This window comes from Bos grunniens, chromosome 3 (genome assembly GCF_055505025.1).
Source record: "Bos grunniens cultivar Pamir isolate PY7600 chromosome 3, Bosgru_T2T1.0, whole genome shotgun sequence".
Classification (NCBI taxonomy): domain Eukaryota; kingdom Metazoa; phylum Chordata; class Mammalia; order Artiodactyla; family Bovidae; genus Bos; species Bos grunniens.
In genome coordinates this window covers 103,760,560-103,774,568 of record NC_141167.1, presented here as the reverse complement: position 1 = coordinate 103,774,568, position 14,009 = coordinate 103,760,560, and the positions used below count along the sequence as shown (strand labels likewise).

Below are 14,009 nucleotides of genomic sequence, written 5' to 3'. Positions count from 1 at the left end.
CATAACCTTGACTAGACAGACCTTTGTTGGCAAAGTAATGTCTCTGCTTTTTAATATGCTCTCTTTCACATAGAAGTGCTATTATAAACAGTTAATCATCTTCCTATGGATAACAAAAATAACTGATGGAGAATCTGAATGTCTGGACATTGCAACCCTCTATTGCTCCTAATGCTAATATTGAGCTAATTCCATTCCATGAAAGCTATTTAAATGACTGCTTCTTAAATCCTGCTCACTCATTTCCTCTGCAGTCACTAGAAATTTGGCTTCTCTTCCTACCAGTCTGCCAGTCCACAGAGAAAATATAGGAGCATTCCTTTGAAAGCTTTTGCCCTCTGGCCAGCAATTGAGAGATCCTTTTTAGGATGCTATTCCACCATCTTCCCAGGTTGTTGGCTTTCTGAAGAAAGCATCTTTCTTTTCCACCAATCCCTGTCTCTTGAACATTGACTTTTGAGTGACAAATGGCCAACTTGAGTTTGGTTTCCACCCCAGTTGGTAACATTACGTTCTCCATGACCTCTGTACTTATTCTCTCCCTGAAGAAGTGTTTTCCTCTTTTGCTCAACCCCCCACAATTTTTTATTTATAACTATTTGGAGCACTTTTTATCTAATGTTTTTACTTGGTATACATATAAATTATAAAATATATGTTATTTATCTCAGCATTAATATAAATTCCTTGATAGGATGAGGAATAATTTCTCCCTCATCATATATTCATGTATTTGTCATCTACCCCCATACTAGCCAAACACATATTATATCCACTTCAGAAATAGAAACAAATAAATGCACAAAAGAAAAGATGAATGATATTTAAATGAATGAATTGAAGTGAATGGTAAACACAAGGTTAGACACTTTGGCTAAACAGTCAGAACCAGTGAAGTGCCAAGGTATGTTTTGGACTAAACCATCTTTCCAATTTCAGAGATACTTGCCCTCTCTAAATAGCTCTCCTTGTTTATCCTAACCACATGGTGAGCATGCTCAGTCAAGTCTGACTCTTTATGACTCTTTAGACTGTAGCCCTCCATGTTCCTCTGTCCAAGGTATTCTCCTGGCAAGAATACTGGAATGGGTTGCCATTTCCCACTCCAGGGGATCCTCTCAACCTAAGGATCAAATCTGCATTTCTTACATCCCCTGCATTGAAAGATGGTTTCTTTACCACTTTGCCACCTGGGAAGCCCGTTTCAACCACACACATTGTCTTTCTATTCCTTCAAACTTGAAGATTGATGCTGAAATCATCCATTACCTGTAAGAGGCCCAGGTGCCTGGATGTGTGTGTGTGTGTGCGTGCGTGCGTGCACATGCATGGTAAATGGGGTGCTTCTTTATACCCAAACAGTGAGCTTCCTAAGGGGAGGAGAGATGTTCAGGAAATACCTTACACCTGGTGAAAATTAGTACTTGGGTAGACTAGCTAGTTGTTGAGTGGGTGGCCCAGTTACTAAAGGATGCTGTTGAATGAGTGAGTGAGTGAGTGAGCTAAAAGATGGAGGGAGTGAGTAAGCAAATGTATAAACAAGAAATGAGCCGACAAACTAGCTGACTGACTGGCTAGTTCACTGAACAGCTGACTGGCTGACTGTTGAGTGGTTGACAAACTGATTTACTGACTGGCTGCCTGGCTGGCCAGCAAGCTGATGGCTAATTTTCCAAAGCAGATCTTCGTATAGCAAAGGAAGTTTTCTTGGGAACATGGGACAAATGGCACAAAAGAGGATCCTTGGTATGGGACCCCCTGAGGAGTGTATGCTATGAACTGGAAAACCATTTCCTGGTTTTCTTTCTTTTTCTTAGGAGTTCTCTGTGGTTTTCATTCCCTGTCAACTGAGGTCAGTGGATGTGACTTCAAGGGAACACCAGCCAGAGGCAGGCATGGTCAGATAGTGGCTCTCTTCCTGTAAGAAGGTATTTGGGACCAGAGGACACTTGTTCACTGGGGAGCCTGATTGTTCCCTGGGTCTTAGGCTCTGGGAGTGGGGTTCTGGGGCTCAGATCATCTTTCACTTTGGGGAAAGGGCCTCTGTGATGGTGGCCAAGATAGGGAACCAAATCAAACAGACAAGTTAGTGGACGCACAAGCTGGGCCAGTTGGTCCAGTTGATACCCTGCTCTCTGACCACAGAGACCTTCCTTGGGAAAGTGATATACAGGCAGCAAGCGAGGGCTGCCAGACTCGGCTTCAGACAGTGCCTGGTGATGACTGAAGCCCCTAGGGTGGAGCAGGGCTCATAGTGCTATGCGGTGACTGACCCTGCATCTACTCAGCTGACTGACAGGCAATTACAGTATCCTGCCACAGCCATCGCTCCTGACCTGGATGAGAAGGAAGGCGCAGGACAATAACCTGGATACAGGTAGCTTGTTTCCATAGTAACTAAGCCCCTCCATGCCCAAACCCTTCAATGATTCCCCAGAGGCCTCAGGAAAAAGTCCCTGGTTGCTGACAGAGGTGAAAAGGCCCTTTTCTACTCTTGTCCCTTGCTGAGAGGCTTCTAGTCTCCTCTCTCCCCAGTCATCCCACCTGCCTTTTTCTCTATGCACAAATACTCTACTGCTTCAACCATAAGCCATGATAACTATTTTTTAAATTTAATTTTAATTTTTAATTCAATTTTTGTTTTGTACTGGAGTGTAGTTGATTGACAATGTTGTATTAGTTTTCAGGCACACAGCTGAGTGATTCAGTTATACATATGCATATTGCTGTGGTTTAGTCACCCTGTGGTATCTAATTCTTTGTGACCCCATGGACTGCAGCTGACAAGCTCCTCTGTCCATGGATTTTCCAGGCAAGAATATTGAAGCGAGTTACCATCCATTCTTTTTCAGATTCTTTTCCCATAGAGGTTATTACAGAACATAATGGCTATTTACAGTTGTTTTTTTTTAAAGAATAGTCTCTCTTGATGAATAGATAAGGGGTTTGTGGTACATATACATATACCTACTTGCAGGGCAGCAAAGGAGACACAGACATTTTGGACAGAGTTGGGGAAGGAGAGAGTGGGATGATTTGAGATAATAGCCTTGAAATATATGCATTGCCATATGTAAAATGGATAACCAGTGGAAATTCTATGTATGATGCAGGAAACCCAAAGCCAGTGCTCTGTGACAACCTAGAGGCATGGAATGAGGAGGGAGCAGGAATGGGGTTCAAGAGGGAGGGGACATATGTATACCAAGTGCCAACTCATGCTGATGTATGGCAAAAATCATCACAATATTGTAAAGTAATTATCCTCCAATTTATAAATAAAATTACATATGTGATTTATATATTTTACAAATATATAATAAAAATATATAAACATAAATTAAATATATATAAGAAAATATAAATATATATGAAGAAAAACAACTTGGTAGCTCAGATGGTAAAGAATCCGCCTGCAACGCAGGAGATGAAGGTTCATTCCCTGGGTTGGGAAGATCCCCTGGAGAAGGAAATGGCAACCCACTCCAGCATTCTTGCCTTGAGAATCCCATAGACAGAGGAGCCTGGCGGGCTACAATTGCCATGGGGTTGCAAAGAATTGGGCATGACTTAATGACTAACACTTTATATATAAAGAGTATTCTATCTTTTTCACTCTCCTTTTCCCAGCAAGCCACTCCCTCTGCCTGGAGTGCCTGTCCTTAACTTGTGCCTAACTGATCTCAGAACTTCAGCGACTAATTTACTTCTTCCCTGAATACCCCTCCACCAATCTGTGTTACCCAAGCAGCATTTGGTATCTGTGTTTGTTCTGGAAACTCTTGTCCTGGTGCTGATTCTTTTTCGGAACAGTCTCCTCTGCTCCATCTCTTTGTAAACTGCGAGCTCCTGGAAGGCAGAAACAACACTACCTACTCCTCTGACTCCTATAGAATGCCTTGTCCATAATAGATATACAACAAATATACATTCATACAAACCAGATATGTAGTCCGTCTGGAGCATACGTGACTCCAGCCTCTCCTGGTGTGTGGCTGTGAGAGTCTCTTAGCTCCTCTGCCTGACACAGGCAAACCCAAATTCCTCCCCATGATTGGGTCTCTCCCTGCCTGGTATTCATGCTTCTACATGTGGCCTATGTCAAGCATGACTTCTTCGAGCTTCATGTTCAGCCTGTGGCTTTTATTCCTTGTTGGATATTGAGCCTGTGAAGAGCAGGTACCTATCTTTCTCAGACTCAGTTCCTCCTCCTATCCAAGGCCTTGGCAGACTTTTGCATGCAAGAGAACTTAATAAAGACTGGCTAGGTTTTCTAGGATGATACTCAAGTTCAAAAGACAGTAATGAGATCAATAATTCCAAAGGGCAGATATCCAAGAACCTCTGCATGGGTGAGGTTGACTGCACTATGCTCCTAAGTGTTTTGCTGCCAATGCCCCTCTGCCCCAGGGGGTATCCTTGCCCGCCTTATTCATGATGGCAGCCCCAGCCATGCGACTTGTGCTGCCTACAAGACCATAAACCTTAAGAGCCATGTTCATTATGCCCTCTTTCCTCTCTGCCATGAAGACTGACCTTGTTCCTGATTGAAGCTGCACTGTAAGCCTGCATCCTTAAGTCAACTTAATGTGTAGCAGGACTGCAGTTGACCATTGGTAGACATGTAAGGTGAGCAAGCAATAAACCTTTGTTGTGTTAAGGCACTGAATGTGGGGCTCATTTGTTACTGCAGCATAACTTAGCCTATCCTGACTGATACACAGGGACATAATGAACTTCTCTCAAGGAGAATGTACTCCTAGTTCAGCTTGACTCTGCCCAAAGGGAAAATACGTTTTTAAGTCCAGTGCATGCTGAGTAACAGTCAGACAGTGACTCAGGTATGTGTGTATGTGCCGTGTGTGGGGTGTGTGTAGATATGTGTGACAAGTGTGAATAAATGACTGTATGCAGAGGTGGGGTGCAGGAGAAGGGAGGGGAGGGGGAATGGAGGAGCAAGCCTGGGCTTATACAGCACAGGGAGAGGACCATCTGCTTGTGGGCAACTGACATTTGCCTACAAATGACTTTCTGTCTGTGGTTGAGAAGCTAAATAAAACTGTTTCCTCACAGGATTTTGTGCCAAACCACATCTTACATCTTACACTGAGCTGAACTGAGGACAGAGTGCCACCTGCTGGAGTTGCCAAGTCAGTGCAACCACTTCAAATTTCATCCGAGTTTCTCCTTCAGTCATGTCCAACTCTGCAACACAATGGACTGCAGCATTCCAGGCTGCCCTGTCCATTACCAGTTCCCGGGGCTTGCTCAAACTCATGTCCATCTTCAGTGATACCATCCAAACATCTCATCCTCTCTTGTCCCCTTCCCCTGCTTTCAGTCTTTCCCTGCATCAGGGTCTTTTTCAATGAGTCAGAAAACTAACCAAACTGATCACATGGATCACAGACTTGTCTAACTCAATGAAACTATGACTCATGCCATGTAGGACCACCCAACATGGACAGGTCATGGTGAAGAGTTCTGACAAAATGTGGTCCACTGGAGAAGGGAATGGCAAATGACTTCAGCATTCTTGCCTTGAGAACCCCAAGAATAGTATTAAAAAGGCAAAAATATATGACACTGAAAGATGAACTCCCCAAGTCCGTAGGCGACCAACATGCTACTGGAGAAGAGTGGAGAAATAGCTCCAGAAAGAATGAAAAGATGGAGCTAAAACGAAAACAACACCCAGTTGTGGATGTGACTGGTGATGGAAGTAAAATCCAATGCTGTAAAGAACAATATTGCATAGGAACCATGATTTGGAAGTGGTCAAACAGGAGATGGCAAGAGTGAACACTGACATTTTAGGGATCAGTGAACTACAATGGATAGGAATGGGCGAATTTAATTCAGATGACCATTATATCTACTACTGTAGGCAAGAATCCCTTAGAAGAAATGGAGTAGCCCTCATAGTCAACAGGAGTCTGAAATGCAGTACTTGAGTGCAACCTCAAAAATGACAGAATGATCTCTGTTCTTTTCCGAGGCAAACCATTCAGTATCACGGTAATCCAAGTGTGTGCCCCAACCACTAAAGCTGAAGAAGTTGAAGAATGGTTCTATGATGACTTACAAGACTTTCTGGAAATAACACCAAAAAAAAGATGACCTTTTCATCATAGAGGACTAGAATGCAAAAGTAAGAAGTCAAGAAACACCTGTAGTAACAGGCAAGTTTGGATTTAGAGTACAAAATGAAGCAGGGCAATGCTAACAGAGTTTTGAAAAGAGAACACACTGGTCATAGCAAATATCCTCTTCAAACAACACAAGAGAAGACTCTACACATGGACATCACCAGATGGTTAATACCGAAATCAGATTGATTATATTCTTTGCAGCCAAAGATGGAAAAGTTCTATACAATCAGCAAAAACAAGACCAGGAGCTGACTGTGGCTCAGATCATGAACTCCTTATTGCCAAATTCAGACTTAAATTGAAGAAAGTAGGGAAAACCACTAGACCATTCAGACATGACCTAAATCAAATCCTTTATGATTATACAGTGGAAGTGACAAATAGATTCAAGGGATTATCTGATAGAGTGTCTGAAGAACTAGGGACGGAGGTTCATGACATTGTACAGGAGGCAGTGATCAAGACCATCCCCAAGAAAAATGCAAAAAGGCAAAATGGTTGTCTGAGGAGGTCTTAAAATAGCTGAGAAAAGAAGACAAGCAAAAGGCAAAGGAGAAAAGGAAAGATATACCCATCTGAGTGCAGAGTTCCAAAGAACAGCAAGGTGAGATAAGAAAGCCTTCCTCAGTGCTTCCTCAGTACAAAGAAATAGAGGAAAACAATAGAATGGGAAAGACTAGAGATCTCTTCAAGAAAACTAGAAATACTAAGGGAACATTTCATGCAAAGATGGACACAATAAAGAACAGAAACTGTATGGACCTAACAGAAGCAGAAGATATTAAGAAGAGGTGGCAAGAAAACACAGAAGAACTATACAAAAAAGATCTTCATGACCCAGATAATCACGATGGTGTGATCACTCACCTAGAGCCAGACATCCTGGAATGTGAAGTCAACAGGGCCTTAGGAAGCATCACTACAAACAAAGTGGAGATGATGGAATTCCAAAACCTAAAAGATGATGCTATGAAGGTGCTTCAGTAAATATGCCAGGAAATTTGGAAAACTCAGCAGTGACCACAGGACTGGAAAAGGTCAGTTTTCATTCCAGTCTCAAGAAGGGCAATGCCAAATAATGGTCAAACTACTACACAATTGCACTCATCTCACACACTAGTAATGTAATTCTCAAAATCCTCCAAGCTAGGCTTTAACAGTACATGGACAGAGAACTTCCAGATGTTCAAGTTGGATTTAGAGGAACCAGAGATCAAATTGCCAACATCCTTTGGATCATTGAAAGCAAGAGAGTTCTTAAAAAACATCTACTTCTGCTTCATTGACTACACCAAAGCTTTTGACTGTGTGGATCACAACAAGCTGTGGAAAATTCTTCAAGAGATGGGAATACCAGACTACCTTACCTGCCTCCTGAAAAATCTGTATGCAGGAGCAACAGTTAGAATCAGACATAGAGCAATGGACTGGTTCCAAACTGGGAAAGGAGAACATTAAGGCTGTTTATTGTCACCTGCTTATTTAACTTCTATGCAGAGATATCATGTGAAATGCTGGGCTGGATGAAGCACAAGCTGGAATCAAGCAGAGGACACCACCCTTATGGCAAAAAGCAAAGAGGAACTAAAGAGCCTCTTGATGAAGGTGAAAAAGGAGAATGAATTCTATTTTGTCCCATTGATCTATATTTCTGTCTTTGTGCCAGTACCATACTGTCTTGATGACTGTGGCTTTGTAGTAGAGCCTGAAGTCAGGTAGGTTGATTCCTCCAGTTCCATTCTTCTTTATCAAGATTGCTTTGGCTATTCAAGGTTTTTTGTATTTCCATACAAATTGTGAAATTATTTGTTCTAGCTCTGTGAAGAATACCTTTGGTAGCTTGATAGGGATTGCATTGAATCTATAAATTGCTTTGGGTAGTATACTCATTTTCACTATATTGATTCTTCCAATCCATGAACAAGGTATATTTCTCCATCTATTAGTGTCCTCTTTGATTTCTTTCACCAGTGTTTTATAGTTTTCTGTATATAGGTCTTTAGTTTCTTTAGGTAGATGTATTCCTAAGTATTTTATTCTTTCTGTTGCAATGGTGAATGGAATTGTTTCCTTAATTTCTCTTTCTGTTTTCTCATTATTAGTGTATAGGAATGCCAGGGATTTCTGTGTGTTGATTTTGTATCCTGCAACTTTACTATATTCATTGATTAGTTCTAGTAATTTTCTGGTGGAATCTTTAGGGTTTTCTATGTAGAGGATCATGTCATCTGCAAATAGTGAGAGTTTTACTTCTTCTTTTCCAATTTGGATTCCTTTTATTTCTTTTTCTGCTCTGATTGCTGTGGCCAGAACTTCCAAAACTATGTTGAATAGTAATGGTGAAAGTGGGCACCCTTGTCTTGTTCCTGACTTTAGAGGAAATGCTTTCAATTTTTCACCATTGAGGATAATGTTTGCTGTGGGTTTGTCATATATACAGCTTTTATTATGTTGAGGTATGTTCCTTCTATTCCCGCTTTCTGGAGAGTTTTTATCATAAATGGATGTTGAATTTTGTCAAAGGCTTTCTCTGCATCTATTGAGATAATCATATGGGATAAATCCACACACATATGGACACCTTATCTTTGACAAAAGAGGCAAGAATATACAATGGATTAAAGATAATCTCTTTAACAAGTGGTGCTGGGAAAACTGGTCAACCACTTGTAAAAGAATGAAACTAGAACACTTTCCAACACCATACACAAAAATAAACTCAAAATGGATTAAAGATCTCAACGTAAGACCAGAAACTATAAAACTCCTAGAGGAGAACATAGGCAAAACACTCTCCAACATACATCACAGCAGGATCCACTATGACCCACCTCCCAGAATATTGGAAATAAAAGCAAAAATAAACAAATGGGACCTAATTAAACTTAAAAGCTTCTGCACAACAAAGGAAACTATTAGCAAGGTGAAAAGGCAGCCTTCAGAATGGGAGAAAATAATAGCAAATGAAGCAACTGACAAACAACTAATCTCAAAAATATACAAGCAACTCCTACAGCTCAACTCCAGAAAAATAAATGACCCAATCAAAAAATAGGCCAAAGAACTAAATAGACATTTCTCCAAAGAAGACATACAGATGGCTAACAAACACATGAAAAGATGCTCAACATCACTCATTATCAGAGAAATGCAAATCAAAACCACTATAAGGTACCATTTCATGCCAGGCAGAATGGCTGCGATCCAAAAGTCTACAAGCAATAAATGCTGGAGAGGGTGTGGAGAAAAGGGAACCCTCTTACACTGTTGGTGGGAATGCAAACTAGTACAGCCACTATGGAGAACAGTGTGGAGATTCCTTTAAAAACTGGAAATAGAACTGCCTTATGATCCAGCAATCGCACTGCTGGGCATACACACTGAGGAAACCAGAAGGGAAAGAGACACGTGTACCCCAATGTTCATTGCAGCACTGTTTATAATAGCCAGGACATGGAAGCAACCTAGATGTCCATCAGCAGATGAATGGATAAGAAAGCTGTGGTACATATACACAATGGAGTATTACTCAGCCATTAAAAAGAATACATTTGAATCAGTTCTAATGAGGTGGATGAAACTGAAGCCTATTATACAGAGTGAAGTAAGCCAGAAAGAAAAACACCAATACAGTATACTAATGCATATATATGGAATTTGGAAAGATGGAAACAATAACCCTGTGTACGAGACAGCAAAAGAGACACTGATGTATAGAACAGTCTTATGGACTCTGTTGCAGAGGGAGAGGGTGGGAAGATTTGGGAGAATGGCATTGAAACATGTATAATATCATGTATGAAACGAGTCGCCAGTCCAGGTTCGATGCACGATACTGGATGCTTGGGGCTGGTGCACTGGGACGACCCAGAGGGAGGGTATGGGGAGGGAGGAGGGAGGAGGGTTCAGGATGGGGACCACATGTATACCTGTGGCAGATTCATTTCAATATTTGGCAAAACTAATACAATATTGTAAAGTTTAAAAATAAAATAAAATAAAAAAAACAGGGTTGGGGTTGATGGGAAGAATATGATGTAAGACCAAGTTTTTATTATATGTCCTCTTATACTGTTTTTTTTCACCCTGACATTTGAATATTTAAAAAACTAAAATAAAAATGCTACTTAATCAGTAGGATTTAAAACAATAAAGTCAAACTGGTTACATTTAACATGGTTTGACAAAGTGCCTTCTAATCTGACTTTATCTGACTGATTTTGCCATTAAAGAGGCAAAATAATCACATTCATCAACTGTAGCTGTAGCTCAAAGTTATGTCTTTATTGTATATAGTGTAGTCTAATGAATATTTGCTGGTATTTAGGGGCTACTTTTTATTGCATTTCACCTAAAATATGTCATTAAAAAAGAAATGCCTATTTGCAGGGCAGGAATAGAGATTCAGATGTAGAGAATGGACTTGTGCACATGGAGGGGAAAGAGAGGGTGGGACAAATTGAGAGAGTAGCATTGACATATATACCATACCATGTGTAAAATAGATGTACTTCCATATATACTACTTGGAAGCTGCTGTATAATACAGGGAGCTCAGCTTGGTGCTCAGGGATGACCTACAAGGGTGGGATGGGGAGGGGATGGAGGCTTGAGAGGGAGGGAATGTATGTATACATATAACCGATTCACATTGTTGTATAGAGACTAACACAATGTTGTAAAGCAATTATATGCCAATTAAAAAAAAAAACAACTCAGCATACAAAAATGAAGATCATGGCATCTGATCCCATCACTTCATGGCAAATAGATGGGAAAACAATGGAAACAGTGAGAGACTTTATTTTGGGGGGCTCCAAAATCACTGCAGATGGTGACTGCAGCCATGAAATTAAAAGACGCTTGCTCTTTGGAAGAAAAGGTATGACCAACCTCGACAGCATATTAAAAAGCAGAGGCATTACTTTCCTAATGAAGGTCTGTCTAGTCAAAACTATCATTTTCCAGTAGTCATGTATGGATGTGAGTTGAACCATAAAGGTAGCTGAGCACTGAAGAATTGATGCTTTTTAACTGTGGTGTTGAGAAGACTCTTGAAAGTCCCTTGGCCTGCAAGGAGATCAAACCAATCAATCCTAAAGGAAATCAGTCCTGAATATTCATTGGAAAGACTGAAGCTGAAGCTTAAGCCCCAATCCCTTGGCCACCTGATGTGAAGAACTGACTCATTGGAAAAGATGGTGATGCTGGGAAAGATTGAAGGCAGGAAGAGAAGGGGACAACAGAGGATGAGATGGTTGGATGGCATCACTGACTCAATTGACATGAGTTTGAGCAAGCTCTGGGAGTTGGTGATGGACAGGGAGTTCTGGCATGCTGTCAATTATGGGGTTGCAAAAAGTCAGACGCAACTGAGACACTGAACTGACTGTCTCCTCCTTCAACGGGCAGGTTCAGACCCAGAGTGGAGCCTCAGATGCTGAGGTGACCCTGGTGATCCCTTCACTTTACAGGCAAAGAAATGAGGACTTGGGCCAGTATGTTTCCCTCTGAAGGCCTCTCAAGTTGGGTCACACTACCCTCAGGGGAAGGGCTGACTTCTTCTCCATTATAGCTAGTGCAATTCCAAGGTTCCCTTGGCAGTGGGGTTCGAAGTAGACAGGCTGTTTGGGGTAGGTGCATGGGGTGGGGAAGAGGTGAGTACTCTGTGGTTCAGGAGAGCCAACCTGGATGGAGAATAAGGGAAGACTCTTGCAAGGGCTTCCATTAACTGAACAGTGATGACCTAAAATGCAAGGCTCTCTACATTTTTGCCCACAGTCCTTGCCAGAAAAACACTACCTCCTTTTAGCAGACAAGGAAACTGAAACCCAGAGAAGCTAAGTGATTTGTCCAGAGTCATGTAGCTGGGAAATGTTTGTGTCAGAATTCAAGACCATGTCAGTTTGGTTCTAAGACTGAAATCTGTATTGCATCAAGCCATATCAACCCCAAACTATAGGCTCTCCATGCCTCTTGACTGTATTCTTCCTGCACAGGGCATGCAGATAGGCAGGGTTTGGGATATTCAGGCCACATGGTATGACTCTTTCAAGGAGTCTGTAGACTACAGAATGATGGCTTAATGACCAGGCACTTGGTGAGTGCAGGGAGCAAGGCTTGACTGTAGATGGCCCCAGTCACATGTGAAACCACTGCCTCAGAGACCCATGCAAGTCCTTATGCGTTATGGAGGTACTATCAGTGCCAAGCCCTGTGTTTAGAGAACAAACAGGCAGTGAATGGGACAGGAAGAAAAGTGGCTGGATGATTATAACAGTGTGTGTTACTGGCCTGGCGTGTTACTCTGCAGGGCAGTTAAGGGCAACACTCTCAAGGGAAGCCATTCAGTTCAGTTCAGTTCAGTTCAGTCGCTCAGTCGTGTCCAACTCTTTGCGACCCCATGAACCGCAACACGCCAGGTCTCCCTGTCCATCACCAACTCCCAGAGCCTGCTCAAACTCATGTCCATTGAGTTGGTAATGCCATCCAACCATCATATCCTCTTTCATCCCCTTCTGCTCCTGCCTTCAATCTTTCCTAGCATCAGGGTCTTTTCCAATGAGTGAGTTTTTCGCATCAGGTGGCCAAACTATTGGTTCTAAGGAGTGTCAAAATGAGCATCTTTAGAACCAAGATTCTGATTTTACAACTCTCTCCACAGGGGGCTCAGTCCTAATATAAGACATGGTAGGTGACCAGTAGGAAACTTTATTAAGATTATGAAAGCTGGTGGTACTTTCCTGGTTGTTCACATAGAGAATAGCATACATGCATGCATGTACACAGCACACACACACTTTGTCTTCAGGAAGCCAGGGCACAAAGCCCCCATCCTGACCTAGTTTGCTGCAGAAAATAGAATAAGGACATTCAGTGAAGATTTAAATGGAATGTGACTGACTGTAATCAATCAACCTTAAAAAACCACAAGCTAATCTTTATCCTTTCCCAACACAGAAGTTCTAGTTCTGTGCACAGGTATCTTGCCATTCAATCCTTTTCCTCAAGGCTATTATGATCAAGAAAGAGGCCTCCTGGCCATTTCCACAAAGGCCAGAATGGAATGCCTCAGCATTCCATCAGTCACCTGCAGTTCTCTTTACCAAGTTCAATTCAGTCCAGTCACTCAGTTGTGTCCAACTTTTTGTGACCCCATGGACTGCAGCACGCCAGGTCTCCCTGTTCTTCACCAACTCCCAAAGCTTGCTCAAACTCATGTCCATCAAGTCGGTGATGCAATCCAATCACCTAATCCTCTGTCATCCCCTTCTTCTGCCCTCAATGTTTCCCAGCATCAGGGTCTTTTCCAGTGAATCAGTTCTTCATATCAGATAGCCAAAATATTGGAGTTTCAGCTTCAGCATCAGTCCTTCCAATGAATATTTAGGATTGATTTCCTTTAGGATTGACTGATTTAATCTCTTTGCAGTCCAAGGAACTCCCAAGAATCTTCTCCAACACCACAGTTCAAAAGCATCAATTCTTCAGCACTCAGCTTTCTTTAGAGTCCAGCTCTCACATCCATACATGACTACCGGAAAAACCATAGCTTTGATTAGATGGACCTTTCTTGGCAAAGTAATGTCTCTGCTTTTTAATATGCTGTCGAGGTTGGTCATAGCTTTTCTTTCAAGGAGCAAGTGTCTTTTAATTTCATGGCTGTAGTCACCATCTGCAGTGACTTTAAAACCCCCCAAAATAAAGTCTCTCACTGTTTCCATTGTTCCTCCATCTATTTGCCCTGAAGTGATGCGATCAGTTGCCATGATCTTCGTTTTCTGAATGTTGAGTTTTAAGCCAGCTTTTTCACTCTCCTCTTTCACTTTCATCATGAGGCTCTTTAGGGACAGAGGA

The 14,009-nt window shown here is 41.8% G+C and overlaps 1 protein-coding gene across 1 annotated transcript in view; it reads right to left on the bottom strand.

The window, feature by feature from the left end:
- SPRR4 (small proline rich protein 4) overlaps positions 1-14,009 on the bottom strand; it is a 32,754-nt gene that overhangs the window by 11,346 nt on the left and 7,399 nt on the right. The gene's annotated exons all lie outside the window — the stretch shown is intronic.